We start from the raw sequence: 24,739 nt of genomic DNA, 5'->3' as shown, positions 1-24,739 counted from the left end.
CCGACGCTCTACCGCTGAGCCAACCGGCCAGGGCCCCTCTTAGCTCTGTCTTAAACGTAGTGGTGGTCATGGTGGAAAGGGGATTGCTGGGAAGAGAAATATCATCAGTGAACTGGCAATATCATTGCAACCAGCATAGACAGTCTTCACCTCTCAAAGGAACTTTAAAATATAGGAAAATTCAGGTCACCTGATTTAAAAAGGATCAATGTGAATATTCAACACGCATGAAAACTTTTGAACATCTTTGAATTGTAAATGTTGGCGAATGAGCATTTTCTCTGGCACCCTCATTCAGTATTTTGTCCCGCACTTCCTTTGCGCTAGGCTCTGTCCAAGGTATCTGGAGATACCAGTGAAGGAAATAAAGATCTCTGCCTTCATGCAGATTCCATTCTAGTGGGGGAAGATGAACAAGAAGTACTAAGCAGAATCTGCTTGTAAGTTTCCCAAGCAGGGTGACAAGTGCTATGGAAGGAAGAAAAGGCGGAGCAGGGCAGGGAGGATCAGGCACTGAGAAGAAAGAGCAGGCTCCTGTGTCTCCTTGTCTTTGGTGATGCCTGACTTCATTTCAATAGCGACCATAACTGCTAAGCCTCAGTGAATTAGATCATGAGAATTAAACCTTCCCTCGGGGCTTGAGGATTGTTTTGAAGGAGGTGCACACTCACACACAGGGCTCTGGCTAAGTTTCCGGGTATTACTGCTAATTTTATTAGTCCTCAGCACAGCTGCAGGCTGAGTCAGCTGTCACACATCTCAACTGGTTCCGAATTCGGAGAAGCACTGTATCTGATTTGGCTGCAGAGGTTATTAACAAAAATTGGGCTTTATCGCAGGGACCTGATTTTCAGTTTAAAAAAAAATTGTAAGAGGAGAGAATCACAAATCAAGAATTTGTAAGTCAGTAACCACATATACTTATGTCAGATAATATTGTTATTATCAGTATCTCTCACTAGCATCAGGATCCCTTATTGGATACCCTAGTCAGGGCTATTCGCCAACATTTAGTCAGTGAATGACAAGATTCTATGATTACTTCTACAGTGTCCTTCCAAGATAGAATCAACTTTACCAAAGAAAGCAGCAAAGCTTTTTAAAAGCCATTATGTAGTAGGAAACAAACAGCTGTGTAATAAATTAATTGTTCCAAAGGATATCTCAGAGAAAAATACTGTATTTATTAGAAAAAATAAATTCTTTTCTCTGCATTTCTATTTAGGCCTATATGATCCGTTTCACCAACTCAAGATACACATATGGTCACATGTCTTTGTTTTCTTAATTAGTCACTGTTGAAGAACAGAAAAATCCAAAATTGACATTTTGAAGCCTCCCACCCATCTTCATTTGTCCAAAAACATGAATATCTTCTTAGTTCAGTGGGGTCTATTCTGTTTCCTTACACAGCAAGAAGAGTGATGCGTTGTGGTTCTCAACCTCTTGCTGCCTTATGTGGTGTTGTCGAGGACTGGTCCTGTGTGTCTAGATGTGCACAAGCTTTTAGGTGAATGTCAGCTTTTATTTCTCTAGAATAAATGCCCGAGGTGAAATTGCAGGGTTGTTCGGTAGGTCCAATTTTAGTTTTAAAAGAAAGAGCCAGATTATTTTCCAGAGTGATTTTACACTCCTGCCAGCAGTAAATAAGTGACATAGTTTTTGTCTCTTTGCCAGCATTTGGTGTAGGCACTATATATTTTTAAATCTTATCCATTCTGATAGGTATATTGTGATATCTCATTATACTTCTGATGTACATTTCCCTGATGGCTAATGATGTTGAGCATCTTTCCATGAGCTTATTTGCCAGCTGTATATGCCTTTCGGTGAATTATCTCTTCATGTCTTTTGCCCATTTTCTGATTGGACTGTTTAGTTTTTACTATTGAATATTGAGAGTTCTTTTTCCTAGATGCAAGTCCTTTGTCAGATATGTTATTTGATCATATTTTCCCCAGTATATCATTTGTCTTTTCATTCTCTTAATAGTTTTTTTTAATAGAACAAATGTTTCTTTTTTATTTCTATGAGGCCCCATTTATCAATTTCTCCTTTCATCCACTTGTTTTTCATTTAACAAATAATTACTGTATGTCTACAATTTATAGAGATAATTTAAGGAATCAAAGATGTGACATGGTGCCAACTTCAAAGCATTTCCAGTTTTGTTGGGGATATTAGAGATATACCCAAATAAGTAATATTACATAACACGTGCTAAATGCCATGGAAGAAACAGAGATACAGTTTTCTTTTTAGAAGATCAGGAATCATATTTTGTATGATAGGATAGTCACCACTTCTATGCCAGAGAATCCCGCAAAATGGCATAGAAACTCTCTTTATATATTCATTTTTTCCAGGTTAAAATTATAATTTTTAAACAACAGATTGAATTTCATTCTGTGCAAAGCAATTCCACATATATTGTATCAATTAATAACAATATTTCAGGGCAGTGGCGAGGATTACACTATAGATTTTATTTAGGGAATCAAGGGCTCAGTGAAGTTAAGTAATTTGTCCAAGGTCACACACACAGGAAGTGGTTAAGGTCAGACTGGCATTCCAGTCTTCCAGACTTGTGATTAATGCTCCTTTAATTCTACTCAGAATCCTCTTGAGATGTGTTCTTTTCCTGTCGGTATAAACTCATCAATCTTCTATCTAAGAAATGGACTGTCCGATTCACATTTCAAAGGTTCACATTTTAAAAGAATACAGGATACATTTCCTTGGTAACAAAAGTCAATGAGTTCTTCTTGATAAAGGAAGAATCCAGGCCCTGGCCGGTTGGCTCAGCGGTAGAGCGTCGGCCTAGCGTGTGGAGGACCCGGGTTCGATTCCCGGCCCGGGCACATAGGAGAAGCGCCCATTTGCTTCTCCACCCCTCTACCGCGCTTTCCTCTCTGTCTCTCTCTTCCCCTCCCGCAGCCAAGGCTCCATTGGAGCAAAGATGGCCCGGGCGCTGGGGATGGCTCTGCGGCCTCTGCCTCAGGCGCTAGAGTGGCTCTGGTCGCAATATGGCGACGCCCAGGATGGGCAGAGCGTCACCCCCTGGTGGGCGTGCCGGGTGGATCGCGGTTGGGCGCATGCGGGAGTCTGTCTGACTGTCTCTTCCTGTTTCCAGCTTCAGAAAAATGAAAAAAAAAAAAAAAAAAAAAAGAATCCACGTGGTCAAGATGATGCGGCAAATGGAAAAACAGGCACTGCCTATGAGACATGAGGGGCAAAAGGAGGGATGGCTTTGCTAGAATTCAGTCAAGTTTTGCTAGATGTCAGGGAGTAATCAAGGAGGTAGCATTTTAGGTCATCTTCTCATAGGCTCATTGTTACCCAAGTCATCTTCCAACGCCAAATCTTTCATGGGGAATGATTTTTTAAAAAATCAATAATAGCTCTGGTGAAAAATTGAAGTTGCACCTACCTGTTTCTGACCCAAAGGACAACAAACAGGGAAATAACTGGGGCTCTTATTCATGATGTCTCTGGATTTCCACTGTACTTTCTTTCTGTATTATTTATGACCTTGCCCAAATCATTAAACTATTCTGCGCTATTTGTCCTTTTATTTTAAAGTTATAAGTTAGGCAAGATGTTAGGATCTTGTAAAGAGATGAATGAATATATAGGTCAATTTTGAAAACACTTGCATGATATCAAATAACCTTTGAACTCACTCTTGTCATGATGCAGACATGGTTGGACCACATGTAGACAGCAATCCTTCCACATTCTACATTCAGACCTTTAACCCTAATGCGCTGGGATCAAGCTGTAGAAACATAGGTCTTCACAGTGTCCGGACATAATTGTTTACATGTGGTTCACTGCTGACTGGCAGGAGGGCACCGGTAGGAAAGCATTCATGAGCTACCTGCAAATATTGGGCAGATTTATTCCCACAGCTGAGTTCATCTTGGTCCTTGTTTACCCACAAACAATGGGGTTATCCCAGTCTTGACCATCGGAATACCCAATTCCTAGACAGCTCAAGGGGCAGACCATGACTGAAGCAGGGCAAATGAGTTTTCCTGGGCAGTTTAATGGGCACCCTGGGAAAGAGAAAACTCACCTCATTCTTGGGACCCGAACACTGAGGAGAAGATTATCTTGGAGCTGCCCGGAGTTATCATCTGAAAGTAAGTCAGCTTAATATAATAATAAAGCCCACAGAGGAAAGCAGAGAAGAGAGGAGGGAGAGAGGAGGAAGGAGGGAGGCAGGAAGTGTGTGTGTGTGTGTGTGTGTGTGTGTGTGTGTGTGTGTAGGCTGAAACTCTAGTTCTACTTTGGACCTCACATGAACCCCTGAATCAGCATGTGCCTGAAGTTAGACCTACCATTTTGTGTCACAAAAGGTAAAAATAAGACCATTAGATAAATACATTTTCCCTAGGACACTACACAAGAACATGATAGTGATGGTTGCCTCCAGGGAGAACTGAGAGGCTGAGGGACAAGGGTGGGCACTGTATAGCCATCTGCACTTTTTGAATGTTGTACCATGCCGATGCTAATGAAGCATAGATAAATAAAATTAAAATTGAGTAAATAAAATAGAAACAAAACAAAATTGCTTCTACTTTAACCAGCTCATAGATAATAAAATCCCTTTAAGAGAGAGCTCTTTAGAGAAATCAACTTCTTTACCTTCTAAGTTCCCTTCTTAGAAGTTTGTTTGTTTGCTTCTGCTGCAGACAGATCAACAAACGGGCAAGCCATCTGTTTCTGCTGCCCAAGTTTCCACAGAGAGAACAGCCTCAACCCGCCGTCTTGAGTGAGGGTTCCAGGGTTTTAGGATCACCAGTGGAGCTCCACGTGAGTTTTATTCTGATGCAGTGACTTCCATCATGCAACTAAAATGGATAATGTGTTTTCACAGCCGAGTAGTTGGAGCCACTGCAGTCCGTCTCCGGAAGGTTTCAGGCCTTGTGCCCAATGGATGCAAACGCGCCAGGAAGCCCTGGCCTGGAGCGGAACCTTTCAACTTCCAGCGGCTCTTCCAGGACCTGGAGCTGCTGGCCTGGCCCGGATACGTCCTCGCTGCAGCAGTCTTGGGGCGTCCTTCCGCCCGCGGGGCTCACTCAGCGGCAGCGCGGCCGCGACAAGGTCCCGGCGGGTCGGGGCACACAGCGGCCCGGGACAGCTCCCAGCCCGGCGCGAACCCGGTCCGTGTGCGGAACCAACGAGCGTCGCTAGCACAGTAAATTCATGAGACTGAAAGGAATCCAGACCAGGGAACGGGTCACCACGGTGACTTTAAACACCCAGGAACTGACTGGGAAGTGGGGGACGGCTGTCTCTGGAGAGGCGCCCCGCTGCCCCGGGGGAGGCTCGGGCGGGAGGGCGCCCACAGTCCCGCCCGCGAGCGGCGGCGTAGGTAGAGCCAGGCCAGCCCGCATCCGGTGACCCGTCACTCCGCGGTCAGGGAGGGGTCGGGCTCCGGGTGTTCAGGGACAGGGACAGGGAAAGGCTTCATTCAAAGCTGGGAATGACCTGAGGTCTCGCTTGCGGGGGTCCAGGGCCGCAGCCCGGACACCGCACTGCGCCGCGGGGGAGCGCCCAGGAGGGGGCGCGGATCCCCGGCCCCGGCGCGCGCAGCCGGCCCCGCCTCCTTCCGAGGCGCCCGCTCTCCCCGCGCGTGCCGCCCGCGCGCCTGAGGAGCGCCTGAAGAACCCGCGGGCAGGCAACCCCTGCCCCGGCGCAGGCGCCGTCGCGCGCCGCCCCGAACGCGGGCGCCCCGCACGCGCCCCCGCCCCGCCTCCGCACGCGCCCCCGCCCCGGGCGCCTCTGATTGGCCGGCAGCTGGGCCAGCGGGTGTCAGAGGCGGCTGCGGCCGGGCTGGCCCTGGATGCCTGCGGCGCGGGCGCCTCCCTCGCAGCCGCTGCCGCCACGCTGCCGCCTCCAGCCTGCTCCCGGACTCCCGCTGCGGCTGCCGTTCCGCGGCCGAGCCCCGCGGCGTTGCAGCTCAGACCCGGCGCGCCGACCCACCTGCGCCCCTGCCTCGCAGCTCGCTGCCTCCTGATCCGCGCGCCGCGCTGCGGCAGGTGCCTCAGGCACCCTGAGGCGCGGTGGCCTGAGCCTGGCCACCGTCAATGACCCAGGTCACGGGTCCGCTCCAGCCTGGCTACCCCGTGTGAGTACTGTCCCCTCCCCTCCGGCGGCTTTGCGCCACTGTCCCTCTGACGTTGCGGCAACTTCGGGGCTGGGTGTGTGGAGGTGTCTCTCACGTCTCCCCACAGCCCGTGCGAGTCCGGAGCCGGGGTCCCCGGCCGGGCCAGTCCGCCTCTGCAGAGGGGTTCGGGGCGGGGGACTGAACTTGCAGGGCACGGCCGCAGAGTGAGAACCTCGCCGTTCTCCCGCTGCGGGGCCGGAGCTCGCCTCCTCGTCTCCCAGGCGGTTTCCGATCCCCACCGGCCACGTCGCTCCTGGGCTGCGGTTCACCGCGCACCTACGACGCGACGGGCGCACCCACGGGGCGCCTTAAACCCTCGAAGTGAGCGCCCGAATCAGCCCCGCACTGCTGACTTGACTCTTTTGGACTCTTAATTTCTGTAAAATGGGGCTAATCAGGGACTCCCTCAAGGTCACAGCTGGAGCGCGGAGTGAGAAGCCGCCTCGCTTGCCTCTGGCCGGTCCCGGACCGTCTGGAGAAGGGCGCGCTGTTGCAGGGAGCAGCGAGGGTGGTCCCCGCCGCTTCCTCCCGGCCTCTCGCTCACACTCCCCCCGCCCCGCCCCCAGCTCCGCCTTGTCTGGAGCGGTCGGGAGCCGATCCCGAGGAGTAACGCGGGGAACCGGCGCGGTGAGCGCGTCCAGGAGCCGTTCCGCGGTGGGAACCCTGGACTTGCGGCGTTGGCAGCATCCCTCCATTCCCCGTCTCTTACTGTGCTCGCGTCTCGGCAGGGTTAGGGGAATTTGCTAGGTGCCTGCTCTTCGATCTGTCCTGCTCTGTCACTTTCTCCACAATAAGCCCTGTCCCCGAGGATCCGCATCCGGGAGACTAACTGCACACACCAGGGTGGGCTCAGGAACTCCCGAAGAGAAGCGGGTGGGCGCTGGGGGTGGCTTCCCCAACACCGCCTCCCATCGGCTTTTCGAAAATGCCTTGAGTTTGGCTTCCTTTCTGCTCACTCGCTCTACCCTTGATCTGGATGTTTCACGCTTTCCCAGGGGACGGTGGAATCCGGTCCCAGGATCTGTAGATCTTGACAGATGTGTATCTTTCACTCCAGATCCTTCGAGGACAGCTCCCGTGGGGCTGTGAGCCGTTCTCAGAACTTTGGGCGGGGACGAGGGGTCGCCCCTCCTCTTTTGAGGTTATCACCCTGTTTCTCCAACTCAGCCTGCCTCTCGGGACTCAGTGATGAGATGAATACTTAGTTTTGTGAAGTCTGACAGACATTTTTTTTTTTTTTTTTTGTATTTTTCTGAAGCTGGAAACGGGGAGAGACAGTCAGACAGACTCCCACATGCGCCCAACTGGGATCCACCCGGCACGCCCACCAGGGGGCGACGCTCTGCCCACCAGGGGGCGATGCTCTGCCCCTCTGGAGCGTCACTCTGTCGCGACCAGAGCCACTCTAGCGCCTGGGGCAGAGGCCAAGGAGCCATCCCCAGCGCCCGGGCCATCTTTGCTCCAATAGAGCCTTGACTGCGGGAGGGGAAGAGAGAGACAGAGAGGAAGGAGAGGGGAAGGGGTGGAGAAGCAGATGGGCGCTTCTCCTGTGTGCCCTGGCCGGGAATCGAACCCGGGACCTCTACACTCCAGGCCGATGCTCTACCACTGAGCCAACCGGCCAGGGCCACGATTTTCTGACAGACATTTTTGAGCCTCAACTTTTTAATCCATAAAATGGAGCTATTTCTGCCTTTCAGTTTTCCTAAGGCAGTTGGGGTTCAGGGAGAATGATTGATGTAAAAGTGGAGAGAAGATGGTCCAGGAGGAACTTAAACTGTGGGTGGAAATGGAGGCAATGTAAAGAAAAAAAAATTTTTTTTTTTTTTTTAAATTTACAGCAGCCTCTAGGACCCAATTCACAGATCTAAAAATCCTTTCCAGAGAAATTTGGTTTGGTAAGACTTTGAAAATACGACTACATTTCTTCTTCATACTACTTCTTTCCCGGCCATGGCAATTTAAACTAACATTGTGGTATATAGACTGTGTCTTTTCTCCTTTCTCTCTGCCAAGAGGGACAGAGGAGAGTTCATCTGTGACCTTGGCCTTGAGTACAATTGAGTCACTTCATAGAGAACTGAGCATACCCTGGTTTGCCTTCCTGGATATTATTGTGTTTACACAGACTTTTGCCTCAAAGGCAAGTTAAGGAGGGAAGACTGGCCAGACCGTAGTGAATTTGTTTTAACATTATATCAAAGTGTACGCTCAATAGATTTTTCACAAACTGAACACACCTGTGGAACCAGGTCCTAAATTAAGACCTAGAATGTTTCCAGTCTCCCCATGACCCCTATAGGCACTATCTCCCAAGGGTAACCACCATCCTGCTTAGTTTTGTCAGGTGACTTGTATTTTTATGAATATTATTATTTATTTTATCATTTTAGTTTTAATGTGTAAATGAAACTGCTAGATGGTTTTCTACCTCCCCTTTTTTTTTTTTTTTAATGTATGCAAACCCAAGGTAGATATATACCTAAGCCAGTCCAGAGAGCTAGAAGGAAGAATTTGGTCTTGAGATCTGGGTGGACTCTGAACTGGGTTTTAAACCCCTCAACACCCTGATCATTGGGTTTTGAGTGGTGTCGCTAGTCAGACACCACTTAAAACAGTGCTGACATTGACAAATGGAGGCTGGTTTATTCATAGAGTGTATTTGAAGAATGCAGATCTGAAATAGTGTGATAATAAAATATGAATGAAGGAAATATATGACTGAATTCTCAATTGAAACATAAAAATGAAAACAGAATTCCTCAAAGTTAAAAACGGGTGAAAATCAAGGCTAGGATTTATAAGCTGTTATGTGTTATTGCCACACGGTGGCGCCACACTGGCGGGAGAACTGAAATGCCCACCCCTTTTTTTTCCTAAGCCCTCTGGAAGGAATCCCAGCAATAAAATGCAACCATCCAGGATCTCCAAAAGTGATTTCCAAACTATGGTGTTGCCAGTGTCTGGCAGGCAGGCCTCCCTTCTGGAACCTGCTAAGTCCATGGATAAGAACCCAGCATTTTAGGAGGGTGGCCTGTGGGTTGGGGCAGGTGTTGCTGAGACACTGTTGCCTTCTCCTTAGTGAAATGGAGCTGTGGTATGTTCTTGGCATTTTACAGAGGGTCAGCTGAGAAGCTAGCTTAGGTGTGTTGTGGTATCTTCTGGTGTCATCTCACCCTAGCATCCCCCAAAGGCGTGAGAGAAGCAGCTCTCTTTCCTGGGGCTGGTAGCTCTTCTGACAGAGCTCTGTCCAGGGTGAACCGGCAGAATAAATAGGCCCGAGTGGGGGGGGGGGGGTATGTTGTATACAGCTGTGGAAACCTCTTAGAGAAGCAGCCAGTGCCCGTCTCTGGTCCATCGCCTTTTTACTGCGCTGCCAGTGGGACTGGGATGCTCTTTAGATGATGGTTTCATGTGATGGCTGCCCCGCCCCTGTTTGCTAAGACTGTTGAGGATGTGCTCTGTGCTGGACACCCCGTTTATACATTTAATCTTCACAAGAGGAGGAGGGTGGCTTTCCCATGTTCTAGATGAGGAAACTGGGTCTTGAAAATCAAGCACTCTTCCTAAGTGTACACGCTGTGTGCCCCCGAGCAGAGCGAGGTGTGGGCCAGGTCTCTCGGGCAGCTCCCCTAGCTGACGCACACCCTTCTGCAAGGTGAAAGGAGTCCTGCATATTTCTTTTGTCCTCCCTGGCACCTAGCACAGTACTTTACATTTAGTAACTACTGAGTCTAAGTATGGGGTTACCGTAAGTAGAAAACTCTGCTGAGCAACAGGGAAATTCAGACACGGAAGGGTGAGAATCTGGGTTGAGTCCATACAACCTGTAACATTGGAACTGAGCATTTTCTTCCTCTTCTTCTTTGTTTTTTTTTTAACTTGGTGTTTTTTTGTTTGTTTGTTTGTTTGTTTTTTTGGTATTTTTCTGAAGCTGGAAACGGGAAGAGACAGTCAGACAGACTCCTGCATGCGCCCGACCGGGATCCACCTGGCACGCCCACCAGGGGCGACGCTCTGCCCACCAGGGGGCGATGCTCTGCCCCTCCGGGGCGTCGCTCTGCCGTGACCAGAGCCACTCTAGCGCCTGGGGCAGAGGCCAAGGAGCCATCCCCAGCACCCGAGCCATCTTTGCTCCAATGGAGCCTTGGCTGCGGGAGGGGAAGAGAGAGACAGAGAGGAAGGAGGGGGGGGGTGGAGAAGCAAATGGGCACTTCTCCTATGTGCCCTGGCTGGGAATCGAACCCGGGTCCCCCGCACGCCAGGCTGACGCTCTACCGCTGAGTCAACCGGCCAGGGCCTGGTGTTGTTTTTGATACGTGTTGATTACACAGGTTTATAATTATGGATGTAATATTCCTATGATACCTCCGAGTTTAAATATTCCCCATTGATGGACCAAAAGATGTTTTTCCCTTTTGCTACTGTAAATAGTATTGTAGGGGATATCCTTGATAAGATCTTATAGAAATGTACAGGAGTGCCCTGGCCGGTTGGCTCAGTGGTAGAACATCGGCCTGGCGTGCAGGAGCCCCGGGTTCAATTCCCGACCAGGGCACACAGGAGAAGCAGCCATCTGTTTCTCCACCCTTCCCCCTCTCCTTCCTCTCTCTCTCTCTCTTCCCCTCCCGCAGCTGAGGCTCCATTGGAGCAAAGTTGGCCCGGGCACTGAGGATGGCTCCATGGCCTCTGCCTCAGGTGCTAGAATGGCTCTAGTCTCAACAGAGCAATGCCCCAGATGGGCAGAGCATCGCCCCCTGGTGGGCATGCCAGGTAGATCCCGGTCGGGCATATGTGGGAGTCTGTCTGACTGCCTCCCCGTTTCCAACTTCAGAAAAATACAAAAAAAAAAAAAAAAAAAAAAAAAGAAATGTACAGAAGTGTATCTAGGGTGTATACCCCCAGATGTTGGACATCTGGCATCTGGGTAGTAGGATACTTTGGCATCAACATCTGACTTGTTACTTCAACCCTACTAGGTTTTTCAGATTGCGTTCTGGAACAGTTGTGGTGCTCACCACCAGCACTGCTGGAGTTCCTTGGATCCCCATGTCTTTGAGTGTGCCTGCTATTTATCAGATGCTCTACTTTGGGTTAATCTGATAAGTATAGAATGCTTCTCACTGCTCTTTTCCTTTCCGTTTTCCTTAGCGATTTAATACACACACACATGTACACACCTTGGGTTTTGAGTTTTCTTTTCGATGCACTGCCATTTTTTACTAGATAAAACTTTTAGATCTTTAAACAAATCTGAAATGTATATTTCTGTAAGTGTGAGGCAGGGATCTAATGGTTCCCATATTGAAAACTATTCCATTATCATTTAATGAGTAGCTAACTATTTTGTATCTATTTTGTTGCTACTATCTCTGCCCTATACCAATTTTTGTTCTATTTTTTGGATCTGTTTCTTAACTCTGTTCTGTTCCTTTTGTGATTCCTAAGCTAATACCATTTTTATTTAATTATTAAAGCTTTATAATAAGTCTTCTCTTCCTAGCCTTTTTCTTCAAAACCGTCTTGGCTATTCTTGACCATTTAGGCTTCAACATGAATTTTATTATTTATCATTTATTTAGAAATTAGGTTTAATGGGGTGACATTGGTCAATAAGAATACATAAGTTTCAGGTAAACATCTCTATAGCACTTGAACTGTTGATTGCATTGTGTGCCCATCACCTAAAGTCAAATCATTTTTTTGTCACCATATATTTGTCCCTTTTTACTTCTTTCCCCCCATCCCCTTCACCACATCCTCTTTCCCTTGGTAACCATTTCACTTTTATCTATGTCCATGGGTCTTGAGTCTCAGTTTTATATCCCACCTATGTGTGAAATCATATAGTTCTTAGTCTTTTATGACATATTTATTTCACTCAGTATAATGTTCTCAAGGTCCATTCATATTGTTGTAAATGGCAATATGTCATCCTTTCTTATGGCTGAGTAGTATTCCACTGTAGATGTGCACATCTTTTCTATATAATCCTCTACTGCGGGACACTTTGGTTGTTTCCATGTCTTGGCCACCGTGAATAATGATGCAATGAACATGGGGGTGCATGTGTCTTTGTGTACCAATGTTCTTGAGTTTTTCAGGTAGATACCCAGTAAAGAGAGGGATTGCTGGGATCAACATGAATTTTAGGATCTATCCTAAATATCTGCTCCCATGAAAAATACTGTTACCAAAATTTGGTAAAATATCAAATAAAATTATTTTCTTGTTATTTTTTTTTTTTCAAAAGGAAAGGTTTACTAATCAAATCTTTTAATTTCCCATTCTTTACCATGAAATTTTGGTCCCCATTTTACCTCGATTCATTTTAAGTGACTCTTCTCTGGTTCCAGATATCCTTGAATAATAAGGACCACATGAATATAATTTTTAAAACACAAATAAGATTTTATTTTATTCAACAACATATGAGGAGCAGTAACATCGTAAGTATACTTCTCTGTCATTACTTTTATCCTCCTGATAATCCATTTCATCTATGTACCATAATTTATTCCACAAAATTATTCTTTTAAAACATTAAGCAGCCCTGGCCGGTTGGCTCAGCGGTAGAGCGTCGGCCTGGCGTGCAGGGGACCCGGGTTCGATTCCCGGCCAGGGCACACAGGAGAAGTGCCCATCTGCTTCTCCACCCCCCCCCCCTCCTTCCTCTCTGTCTCTCTCTTCCCCTCCCGCAGCCAGGGCTCCATTGGAGCGGTTATGGCTCGGGCGCTGGGGATGGCTCCTTGGCCTCTGCCCCAGGCGCTACAGTGGCTCTGGTTGCAACAGAGCGACGCCCCGGGAGGGGCAGAGCATCGCCCCCTGGTGGGCAGAGCATCGCCCCTGGTGAGCGTGCCGGTTGGATCCCAGTCGGGCGTATGCGGGAGTCTGTCTGACTGTCTCTCCCCGTTTCCGGCTTCAGAAAAATACAAAACAAACAAACAAACAAACAAAAAACATTAAGCAGTTACTTTTTTACTGTAACTTCATCTTTGCACACATCTTAATTTTCTTAGGATGAATTCCTTTGTCAAATTTTGTTTACTTAAAAATTTTTTTGGATCCATATTGCCAAAAAGTCCTCCAGGGAAGTTTATACATTTATTTTGCTATTGGTAGTGTATGAGTGTGCCAGGTCCCCATGCCTTGCCAATGATAAGTATAATTATTCATCAACGTTGCCAATTTCACAGGCAAAGGAAAAAACCCAGAATCTTGTTTTTTCACTTTGCTTATTTTTTCTGGCGAGGCAGAACATAGCTTCGTGTTTATTGGTTCTTCACAGCAGACTTCACTATAGTTTTTCATGAGGGTTCTTTCTCTTACTTTCTGCAAAGGAAACTGACATTATGATATTGTGTTTTTGAGAGATCTATCAGATTGTTTTATACAGATTATGTTTATATTTTAACTGTTAAGTATCATCCCACCATATGAATATACCGTATTTTTTCATCTGTTTTTCCATGATGGCTTTTTGATGACTTAGAGGTTTTTGACCTTTTCATTTCAAATCTTACATTATACAAGTGATTACATATAAGTACATAAATTATTAACATCATGTAAATAGTTAGCTTAGGAGAATTGATAAGAGTTTAAGTAAAAGGTCAGCTATTTCATGGGACCTTTAATCGGGGCAGCTCACAGGAAGAGGTGAGGTCACCTGTTAAGGATCAGAGAAGCCCCTTGGCCCAGCTCTATGCCTCCCATCCCAGGGCATGGGTTCCACCATTGGACAATTGTTCTTTTCATCATATCTTTTTTTTTTTTTTTTTTGGTATTTTTCTGAAGCTGGAAACGGGGAGAGACAGTCAGACAGACTCCCGCATGCGCCCGACCAGGATCCACCCGGCACGCCCACCAAGGGCGACGCTCTGCCCACCAGGGGGCGATGCTCTGCCCCTCCGGGGCGTCGCTCTGTTGCAACCAGAGCCACTCTAGCACCTGGGGCAGAGGCCAAGGAGCCATCCTCAGCGCCCGGGCCATCCTTGCTCCAATGGAGCCTCAGCTGCGGGAGGGGAAGAGAGAGACAGAGAGGAAGGAGAGGGGGAGGGGTGGAGAAGCAGATGGGCGCTTCTCCTGTGTGCCCTGGCCGGGAATCGAACCCGGGACTCCTGCACGCCAGGCCGACGCTCTACCACTGAGCCAACCGGCCAGGGCCTTCATCATAAAATCTTTTAAAATATAGAAGACCTTGGTTGGGGCCACTCTGAAGTACTAATGGACCATGAGCTCCCTAATGTGAATGTGTGTATGTGATCAGTTGCTAGTGACAGGAAGACCTTCAGATGTTTCTTGGAGGAAAGGCTGAAAGATGGACTTGGTTGGGAGTTGGGCTGAATACTTCACTGAGGTTTGAACCTCACCCGCTTCAAACTCTGAGACTCAAGTCTGCATTAGTGTAAGGGGAGTAGAAAGAGCTATTTGAAACTGCCGACATACTGTTTGAAAACCAGTTTTGGTTTTGTATTCAACCACGTGTTATTTTCTCCCGTTACCTTCCCCGGGTGATTATGAGTTAAATGTGTGTGTATATATTTATTCATCTTTCGCTGAGCAAAGGAAAACAGTCTGTGGAAAGTTGTTTCGTGGCTTTCTGTGATTTACAGTGTCATGCAGCCGAGGTGACAGATACGTGATCTGCGGCTGGGACGCAGAATCCATTCTGTGGGCTGACAACCTAATCTCACCGAGCAGACACTTGGGAGAAGAATGACAGACACGTGAGGAAGGGTGGGCACCTGGAAGACAGAGGTGCCTGAGGCCCCAGGATCTAACTGGGCTATTTGCCAAAGTCCCCAAATAATCTTTTGACACTGACTGGTGGCTCAGGGCAGCTAATGACATTGAATATGCTTCCCCCTTTTTGGTATGAAATGTAACTACCTCCAAGTGTGCAGGATCATGTCCAAGGCACGGAGGCCTCGATGTCACTGGAGAGGAGGAAATAGCCCAAGCCTCTTTGCATTGTTTGTTTTCTGAAGATACCCGATCTCTATGAGCAGCAGCATCCAGCCTCCAACCCCCTCCTGACCCCCTCCTGACCCCCTCCAACCCCCTCCTGACCCCCTCCTGAAAACCCTTGTCTCAAGCATCACACCACTTTATCTGAGTAGCTCCAGCCTCAGAAGATATGGCAGGGGCTGTCTTTGTGTGCTTGTGTTATATAAATGTGGTTTTGTTGTTTTGCTTCTTTTGACAAGCAATTTATTGATCATTAGGGACTTTGATTTTACTAGAATGACATGTAATCAGAGTATCCAAGATTGGTCTCTTCCTTTTATGGCTAATTAGAAGAAGTGTTTTTAAAATGCTGTTTAAACCGAATCCTTGTTTACAGCCTTTTAGAAATTCACCTGTCAATTTTCCAGCTTTGTGGTTCAAAGAATGTCGGGCGCCGCTCCCAGGACTGCAGATCTCTCCATGTGGTGCTGAGGACCCGAGATCCCCCGCCCGTCCCTGCGTTTCCATCTCTGACTCCTTCCTCCCACAGTGCTCGGGTGGGAGGTCTCTCATGCTTGTTCTTCCCACTCCCACCAGCCTCACTTTCTGCCTCAGTTTCCCCCCCCCCCCACCTCAAGCTGCTGCTGATGGTGGATGGGGCTGTAATGATGCATTCCCCTTTCTCTTCTATACGTGATCCAAAAGGGACTGGGAGGATGAAACACAACACCATATGCCATTTTTGAAAAATCTGAGCAAGGACTCAAACGGTTTCCCCTAAAAGGTGGAAGGGCCGCCGGGAGAATCAAGGTGAAGTGGGGGTGTGTGGGAGGAGGCTCTGCCTGTCCGTCAAGACCATTTCTCTGGGTGGCGAGGGCTCTCAGTGGGGCACAAAACCAAGTCCCTTCTAAGTCACGGCAGGTTAAGGAAGCCCGAAGAGGTGGCCCCCACTTTCTACGCCCCCCCTTCTCTGTTAAACCCACCCAGCCCAGTCCCATCAACCTCACAGGAAGTTCTCAGTCCTCATCCTACGTGCACTTTTAGCACCGTCTGACTCCTCCAAGCAACCCCTTCTCCTGATACTCTCTTCGAAGACCTGGAGGATGCCATCTTGGTTTTCCTTCTTCCTCCTTGGTAGTTCCTTCTCTTCTCTCCAGGTGGTTCTTTGTCTTTTGTTTGACTTGTTAACGTTGGAGTGACCAGAGTCGAGTCTTTGATCCTCTTTGCCTTCTATTTATATTCTCTTCTACAGACTTCCTCTTATTTCATGGTTTTAAATCCCATCTATGTGCCAATGATCCTCACATATGTAATTCTAGGTTGGACCTCTCTCCCACACTCTTTGAACAACTAACTTAGCATCGTCTCCTGGCTCTTCAAGAACCATCTCCAAATCAAGATTTTTGGAAGCTGAATCCATGAACTGTACCCCAAACATGTCCATCTGCATTTCTCTCATTTCAGTTGCTTAGATCTCAGTCGCTATAATCAATATAAAAATGATTAATGTGTTCTTTGCTCTTCTTTTTTTTATATACCAACCTCTGAAATCTGGTGTGTATTTTTCAATCATGGCACATCTCAATTTGGATGCTAAACTTTAATCAGCATTACTTGATTTGTGTTGAGGTTTGAAATATTCAGTTTAAAAGTACATCCACATACCCAAGTTGTTCTGAGTAAATTGAAATGCTCCCCAATAGCTGAATTAATCATCATTTAGTGGGAAAAGTTAGAGTTATTTCGCAGAGCATCTAACACTCCTGCGGTCAGATGGAAGTTAAGGGTTTTGTCCGGGATACTCTTGTGTCTGTAAAATCGGGAGTGAGAGCAATGTTGGACTGTAAGGTAGAGTAAGCAGAGCTCCAAACTCTTACTGCTCCTTCCACACCCGCCTCTCACCTGTGTCCCTGTCTCTGCATCACGTATGCATGGCTTTTGTTTGTATTTTGGAAATAATTTCAGTGTCTCCCTGAGTAGAAAAGAATCCCAGAACACCATTATAGCTACCTGGCATTACTTTTCTTCAAGTGATTCTTCTCCAGATTCATGGAAGAACTCCTCAAATAATTACTTCCCAGTGGAAATGGATGTCTCACAGTGTTTCCACTCCTATTAGAAATATGTGAGAAATTCACTTAATTGCCAGACAGTCACAGAGACTGAGAGTCACAGAGGCTGAGATCTTATGTTTTCCCCCCCTGTTTAGACTCATTATTCTGAAGGTCTTGGGGATAAGCTTTTGAGATTTGGGTGGATAGGCATTCCATACTTAATACTCCCATCAGATACATTGGATAAAATCAGAGAATTTTAAGAAGATGCCATCAGTCTGTCACACATGGCACTTGTTTCTCAGGTAGGGCCTTACTGAAAATCTTCTATTTAGCAGCAAAAACTTATTTTTTAAAAAGTACTTACTAAAATTGTTTTAGTTAAAGCAATCCCCCAGCGAGTCTGCACAAATAAAGGCAGTTCAACAAAAGGCAGTTCAACAACCTGTGTCAATTTTGCTCATTCAGGTGCCTTCACTGTGTAGCTGTGGCTCTTCAACAGATGCCAGAAAATGTGTCTCAGGGCACTTACTATTATTAACCTTAGACCTCCTCATTTTGTTTCTTGGAATCTAGCCTAAGGGTTAATATCTTCAGTGTGGAAAACCCGTTATGCACAAGATGTTTATCCAAAATACTTCAGAATTGGAAGCCAGTACAACACCAGGAGCAGGTCAGTAAGCGCATCTACTTGATACAACATAATGCAACCATGAGGAGTGATACTTAAAAGTGATCATACAAACATGGAGATAATGTATTTAGTGAAGAAGAGATGCTACATCTGGGTATAATAGGACAGAAACAACACAGCACCTACAAAGATTGGGGGAAATGGAGTTACATGAACCAATATGTTAACACTCGTTCTATTTGTTTGATGGTGTCAGGTGATTCATTTTCTCTTACACCATTATCATCTTTCCAATTTTCTTAAATGGGATTTTTTTTGGGAGGGTGGTACTGAAAACCACACAGAAACTCTAAGGGAAAATATGAAAAGAGTGAGAGGGAGCAGAGGGCTATGATAGGCTCTTTCTGATGAGCATCTGGGTGGGTCGTTCCCCTTTGATAACTGTTTTTGCAGAATTGAGAATTCAAAAGAAAGAGATGGAAAAGAGATGGTACAGGAAAGGTGCCCCCGCTGGGCCGGGGGGGTACATATTATTGGGATATTGCCCCGCCACTGTCTGAGGAAGCTCGGAGCAGGGCTGCATGCTTCATTTCTGTGTTCTCCTTTGCCTGACATATCTCTGGGCACACATGGGCACTCAAGCTGTGTTTGTTGACTTTAGGATCAATGGGCACAGCCAATGGCAAACTCCACTGACCACATTATGAAATACTGACATTATTCTTGTAGAGGTATTGCCTTTGGAATATGAGGGAAAAGAACTAAGAAAAAAATTGTTTTTCATTTCTATCCAATTTGAAATAAATATCCACAGGAATTACATACTATTCAATGCCAAGCTACCTGACCAGCCTTCTGTTATCCCTCTCAAATTCCCGAATCACTTTTTTTTTTAAATTAAGCTACATCTATTTTGATTAGCTTCTGCTTAAGGGTTCTGTAATCGTGTCTGTAGAATTCCGTAGCACACCTTTGATTATCCTCGAAGTGGCTCACTTTAATTAAAGTACAGTGTGTGGGTCCGAACCTCCCGCTGGTGGAAGATGCGTTGCCGACCCCTCCGTGGATCAGGCTGCCCTTAAAGATCGTTACACCATTTCCCTCCTGCCAGGGTACTGAATTGGAGATTTCTTTGTTATTGCCGAGGATGACTTCCCTCTCCTCTTTGTTTCCTATTCAATAAGTTATTATCTAGGATCAAATCTCTACAATGTTGTTGCTCATGCGTCTCTGAATATAACCACAGTTTGAAAGGCCTGGCTGAGCACAATATCTTATTGTAAGCTTTCCTATTTGAAACTATTTCCCTTTTGAAAATGTACACTCTAGTCTAGTTCAAACATTTATTTCAACATTAAGGCCTTCAAAAATAAAGAAAGAAATCTATTTATTGCCGTCGGGGCCTGGGGTCCTCGAAGAAACCACGGCAATAAAAAGGGTCAGCTCGGAGAGGTGTTTTGAACATCATCTGGTCCAGAGGTGGAGTACTGATCGTGTCACCATTTCCCCGGTTGTTGCGGGACGTTGGTGAGACTAGTGAGGTTCCAGGAGCATGAGTCCATGGTGAAACGTGTTTGCTCTAAAAGGAGTTTCTTGGTCAGTCACAGCATGGTGAAGGAACCATGACAGCGAGTTAACTAGTCTGTATTTTTTCTGAAGCTGGAAACGAGGAGAGACAGACAGACTCCCGCATGCGCCAGACCGGAATCCACCCGGCACGCCCACCAGGGGGCGACGCTCTGCCCACCAGGGGGCGATGCTCTGCCCCTCCCGGTCGTCGCTCTGCCGCGACCAGAGCCACTCTAGCGCCTGGGGCAGAGGCCAAGGAGACATCCCCAGCGCCCGGGCCATCTTTGCTCCAATGGAGCCTTGGCTGCGGGAGGGGAAGAGAGAGACAGAGAGGAAGGAGCGGGGGGGTGGGGGGGTGGAGAAGCAAATGGGCGCTTCTCCTATGTGCCCTGGCCGGGAATCGAACCCTGGTCCCCCACACGCCAGGCCGACACTCTACCGCTGAGCCAACCGGCCAGGGCTGAGTTAACTATTCTGTAAGTGACAGATACACATGCAGACAGGAGCCTTACAGGCAGAGATGGCCAATCTATGTGTCTATTCCAGGGAGGAACTGCTACCCCCTCTATGACGAAAGGGTCTAGTGTAATCACTCTGCCACTGGGTGCTTGACTGGTCCCCCCACCCCATGTCCTGGGGAAGGGCTCAGTGCTGGTCTCTGCTGTGGGAAAGACAGGCCCTCAGCAGTGGCAACAGACTAGGCCTGCAAAAAGGAAGCCTCTGAACCATTTATGCCCAAGGATAAAGAGGGCTGGCTACTCCTTGATAGATATGGTCTGGACACCAGACCAGCGCCCCCACAGCAGAGCGCAGCATAGAAGGGCTGCGTGTATACTGGTCACCCTTGCATTCATTGTCATGAGAGCAGCAAATCCTGACCGTGGTGCCAGGTGCCATCTTGGGAAGGAGAAGGAAGAGGGGAGGGGCGGCCCCACTGGGGAGTTGAACTTTGAACTGCCTGAGTATTTCCCAGTAAGAAAGCATTTTAATCAGAGAGTAAATAGGCAGGGTTGAGTCATTTTCCTCCACTTTCTTCTCAACTTAGAGCTCTCACACGGACCACACACTGGCTCCCACTTACCCGCCTCTGTCCTTGTTCACCGTTCCATCTCCCCACTGCTCCCTGAGTGACCCCAGAAAAGCACAAATGCTGTGCCTCCAGTTGCCCCCCTGTTCAAGACCCTGCAGTGGCTCCCGGGGCGCTCAGGTGCAGACCAAGCTCTTGAACATGGCTTCACAGCCTCCCTCCGCACTCCTGCAGCAGATGTGTTGAGTGGTAAGCACATCTCTGAGGGAAGCCCCTGTCTGCAGTCCTCCCCCAGCCTGGACACCTGGTCAACCTTGTTCCTCCTTAGGGTCCTGGTCCAGGCATCGCCAACTCCCGGGAGCCTCCCCGTGTCTCCTCAGTGCACTGGCTCACAGCTCATTCCTCAGGTAGCCCTTTACCACACTGGGCCTAGCTGTCCTCCACTGCAAGCTGTCCCAGCCTGTACTCGGTGAAGGTGTGTGTGCCTTGTGGGGCCCTCTGAGGTTTGCATACTCAAGACTCAGGCTCTGCACCTGTTATTTGCTTATGCTGTAATTGTGGTGTTTACATATAAATTCATGTTTCTAAGTGAGTACCTGATAATGATTTGCTCTCTTTGGAAGGCAAATATTCTCCTTTTCTCATCTACTATTAGTTGTTTTAATCCCTTTACTCTGAGGACAAATGGAACAGTACATTTTAGCCTACCATGTCTGATCACAAATTCGGAACTGTTGAAGTCTGAATTAGTGCGTTTTAATGTATATCTCTGTCATAGTCTTATGCTATCCATTGTAATTATGTGGTATAGTTTCAAATGCAGCCAGCTGCCAACTCTTATCATGACGCACTTTAATTACAGGCAGAAGAAATGTACCAGCCTTTTATGTAGTAGAGAGAGCAAAAAGCATCACTTTCCAGGTGAAACTGAAAAGGAGATTCTCAGTAGGCTGAAGAACTGTGTATTTTTATCAAGTATTTTTTAGGCCACCCTCTGTGCAGTGGAGCACCATGAAATGACCCGAAGGGTGAGACGCAGACAGGGAGGCATCACAGGGCTTCCACTGTGTCCAGGACCTCAGAAAACAGAAGGGATGGATTGAAGGCATGGTTCTAATCCAAGATAGCAGAGAAATGCTCTGGGCTTTAATGCGGATACTGGGGTTTTGTTTCTTGTAGGTACAGTCATTGCCAAGAAAGCCATAAAAATGTAGTCAGGGTTTATAAAACAGGTTATTTATTTGTTAATAAAGTGTAATGTTTGTATGTGTATGTATTCATCAGAGTTCTCCAGAAAAACCGAACCAATAGGATATGTGTATAAATGCATATATATGTATAAAATAAAGGTTTTTATTATAAGGAATTGGTTCACATGGTTATATAGGCTACTAAACCCCAAGATGGGCCTCTGGAGGACCAGGAGAAAGCCAACAGTGTAGGTCTGGTCCAAAGGCCAGCAAACTTCAGACCCAGGAAGAGCTGATGTTTCAGTTTGAGTCTAGAGGTAGGAAAAAGTCAGCGTCCCAATGTAAACACATCAGAGTTCTCTCTTACCTGGGGGAAGGTCAATCTTTTTTGTTCTATTCAGGCCTTCAACTGATTGGATGAGGACCACCCACATTAAGGAGAGAAGTCTGCTTTATTCAGTCTACCAGAATAATGTTTAGCCAAACATCTGCGCACCCATGGCCGAGTCACACTGATACATAAAATCAGCCATCAAACTGTCTGTGAGTGATCTCAGAGTCCAGAGTCTCTGTAGTAATTTCAGTCCCTTATGCCTCCATGCACACTGACAGTGGTGAAGGCCCACTATGAACTCAGCTGGGCAAGACGGGGTGTGTCAGGAGCACAGAGCAACAGTCTGACATGCTTCGTCCTGTTCCGTGTAGACCAGATCTTCTCAGCCTTGGCATGATTGACATTTTGGACTAGATTATTATTTGTTTGTGCATCACAGGACATTTAGCAGCAACACTTGACCTCTACCCAGTAGATGCTAGTAGCATGTCCCCAGTTGTGACAAATAAAAGCTTCTCCAGACATTGCTGAATGTCCCTGAGAAGCAATATAGCCCAGTGGTTGAGAACCACTGGTTCTCACTCCCATTCTCTTGGCCATTCCCACAGCCTTGCTAACTTCCTTCACTTTGGCTTAGGGTGTGTTTGAGTGCCCATCTAATGCCACTTGAAACCATCTCCCAAGACCCACTGCCACCAGACCCTGCCAGCAGAGGCCATGGAAGAATCCCTTCCACCTTTACCATCCTCATTTCTGAAGACATTTCCACCATGGTCGAATAGATAGAAAATGCAATCACATCTCATATGGATATAGATAAGATAATCCCAATTTATTTTCAATTTCCAGACCTGTTCTCATTTGCCAGAAAAAAAATATCATAATTTTTATCTCTGTTTAGTGAAGGAGGAGGTTTTGCCTAAAATAGCACGAGCTTGTCACTTCCATGAGGTATCAGGAGGGTCAGTGGTTCAGATGGAGGTCACAGGGCTATAGGAGACTACTGGTGCCTGACAGTCTCAAGGTGATGGCATCCAGACTATAGGAAGCCATGCTTTTGTTTATCAGGAGTGTGTTAATTTCTTCTTCATTTTTAAAGAATAACTTCTCTGGATATAGAATTCTTAAATGATAGTTCTTTCCTTTTAGTTCTTTGAATATGTCATCTCATTACTTTCTGGCCTCCGTAATTCCTGATGAGAAGTCAGCCATTGATCTTATTGGGGTCCCTTGTATGCAATGTCATTTTCCCTTTTCAAGATTCTGTTTTTCTTTGTCTTCTGACAGTTTGACTCTGAGTCTAGATGTGCATCTTTTAAAATTTATCCCACCTAGAGTTTGCTGAACTTCTTGGATAAGAAGATTAATGCTTTCCATCAAATTTTGGATATATGCACAATAATTTAACCAAATATTTTTTTATTCCTGATTTTTACTCCAGTTTTTCTGGTGTGCTTGATGGTATTCCGGAAATCTCTGAGGCTCTCTTCTTTTTATTCATTCTTTTTTTTTCTTTTTACCTCAGACTAGATAATATCAATATTAAAATTCTCAAAATTTATCTTCATGTTACCTGATTCTTTCTTCTGCCAATTAAGATGTGCTGTTGTGTCTTTCTAGTATTTTTTTTTTTAATTTCAGTTATTGCATCTTTAAACTCTAGTATTTATAGTTGGTTCTTTTCATAATTTTTGTCTCATTATTGACATTCTCTAACGAAACTCTATTCTCATACTTTTCCTTAATTCTTTAGATGTGTTTTCCTTTAGTACTTTGATTATATTTATAAATAGATAATTTAACAGCTTTTCCCAGTAAACTCAGTACAGTGGTACCTTGAGATATGAGTAGACCAATATATGAATTTTTTTAAAGATATGAGCTGCGTATTTTTTGTTAGAGATCCAAGCAAAATTCCAAGATATGAGTTGTGATTTGAGAAGCTGCCGCTAGTTGGCACGTTGGCGCACAGGTCCAGTATCGGCAGCACAACACCAGCATCTCATTCTTTCTCACGTGTTACCCACAGAATCAAGTCGAATCTCGTGTGCTGTACTTGTTCTTACTTCATCTTTGCATTTTTTACTAACTTTTTTGTGTGTTATCATGGGGCCAAGGAAAGTGAGTGTAAAGGACAGTAGTGAGAAGAAGAAGAATATGATGTCAATAGAAGTAAAGCAAGAAATAACAAAAACATGAGCATAGTGTGCAAGTGATTGAACTGGCAAGGCTGTACGACCGCAATACATCTACAATTTGTACCATCCTTAAACAAAAGGATGCCATCAAAAGCACAAATCCAGTGAAAGGAACTACATTCTGTCCCAATTAAGGACAAATATCCATGAAGAAATGGAGAAGCTTCTGCTGGTGTGGGTGAAAGAGAAAGAGCTGGCAGGAGATACAGTGACGGAGACTATAATATGCGAAAAGGCACATATTATATACGGCGACCTGATGAAGAAAGAACTATCAACCTCAAAAGAGGCAGCAGAAGATACATTTAAGGCAAGTCACGGCTGGTTTGAAAATTTCAAGAGATCTGGCATTGACTCGGTGGTGAGGCATGATGAAGCTGCGAGTGCTGATGTTAAGGCAGCTGAGGAGTATATCACATGTTTTGCTGTGCTTATCGAAAAGGAAGGCTACATCCCCCAACAAGTGTTCAACTGTGACGAAACAGGATTGTTTTGGAAAAAAATGCCCCGGAGGACTTTCATCACCACAGAGGAGAAGAAGCTGCCAGGCCATAAACCCATTAAGGACCGTCTGACCCTTGCATTGTGTGCAATTGCTAGCGGTGA

General features: G+C 46.4%; 1 protein-coding gene and 1 long non-coding RNA gene across 6 annotated transcripts in view; one reads left to right on the top strand and one right to left on the bottom strand.

Annotated features, from left to right (window-relative positions):
• Positions 1-5,582, bottom strand: part of LOC136382144 (uncharacterized) — a 93,138-nt gene extending 87,556 nt beyond the window's left edge. For both annotated transcript variants that reach the window (XR_010747207.1, XR_010747208.1), the window contains exon 1: positions 4,654-5,582. This is a non-coding gene — a long non-coding RNA (uncharacterized lncRNA). The remainder of the gene's footprint in view (positions 1-4,653) is intronic.
• Positions 5,583-5,812: 230 nt separating this feature from the next.
• The window catches only part of MYRIP (myosin VIIA and Rab interacting protein), a 223,616-nt gene continuing 204,689 nt past the window's right edge, over positions 5,813-24,739 (top strand). Inside the window, exons 1-2 of one of the 4 annotated variants that reach the window (XM_066350731.1) lie at positions 5,813-6,139; positions 17,758-17,854. The gene's annotated coding sequence lies outside the window, so the exon portion shown is untranslated. Of the gene's footprint in view, positions 6,140-12,610; positions 12,628-17,757; positions 17,855-20,643; positions 20,661-24,739 lie in introns of those variants that run through there. The other 3 variants (XM_066350730.1, XM_066350733.1, XM_066350735.1) reach the window with 3 other exon arrangements.

This window comes from Saccopteryx leptura, chromosome 10, assembly GCF_036850995.1.
Source record: "Saccopteryx leptura isolate mSacLep1 chromosome 10, mSacLep1_pri_phased_curated, whole genome shotgun sequence".
NCBI classification, from domain to species: Eukaryota; Metazoa; Chordata; class Mammalia; order Chiroptera; family Emballonuridae; genus Saccopteryx; species Saccopteryx leptura.
The sequence above is the reverse complement of the archived record's forward strand: the minus strand, read 5'-3'. Positions and strand labels throughout refer to the sequence as shown.